Source organism: Balaenoptera physalus, assembly GCF_965194825.1.
Source record: "Balaenoptera physalus genome assembly, chromosome: X".
NCBI lineage: Eukaryota > Metazoa > Chordata > Mammalia > Artiodactyla > Balaenopteridae > Balaenoptera > Balaenoptera physalus.
Window position 1 is genome coordinate 126,817,310 of NC_138903.1, and position 698 is coordinate 126,818,007.

Below are 698 nucleotides of genomic sequence, written 5' to 3' on the forward strand. Positions count from 1 at the left end.
AAAACTTGAACATGTGTAAAGTAAGTAAGGTAAAGATAATTGCTAATGGAGTAGCAGAGAACAGAAGCCAAGATCATGCATCCTGGTCCCCATTGTTCTCCAGATATGCATAGAGCCGTTGAGGTGATCCCCAAGGGGAAGAGATGCAAGTTGGAGGCCAGTGGGTCTAGATATTTTGTAGCGTTAGAGATCAATCGAGATTCGAGCCATCAGGATGTGATGGTTATACGTAAGAAAGGTACATGTGTGAGGGAGAAGGAGTTGGGCGTGTCCTCCACTTAGAAGCCGTGCTGTGTGCGGTGCCCTGTTCACCCGGGTGCTGTTGACATATACTACTAGTAACCGGTGCCCGTGTGGATAGAGTAAGACTCACAAGAACATCGTTGGTGGTGGCCTCTGGAACAGTGATGGGGGTGGATTTGCGGGCATCCTTGAGTTGGGTGCCTTGATACCCTAATGACCCTGGGAGCCCTCTGTGTTTCTGGCATCCTCAGGATGAGTTAGGTGGTCCTTTCCTCCCAAAGTGAACACAAGGAGGTTGCAGGAAGGAAAATCATTCCTATGAAAAGAAGAGAGAAGTATAATATGCGTTTTTCTCGTGGAGTCCTGACACTTCTCTATTAGGCATTGAGCCGGGGTGGAGGTGGGTGCAGATATCCAGTGAGGGAAGGATGCAGGTTGGAAGGCAGCGGTTCAAT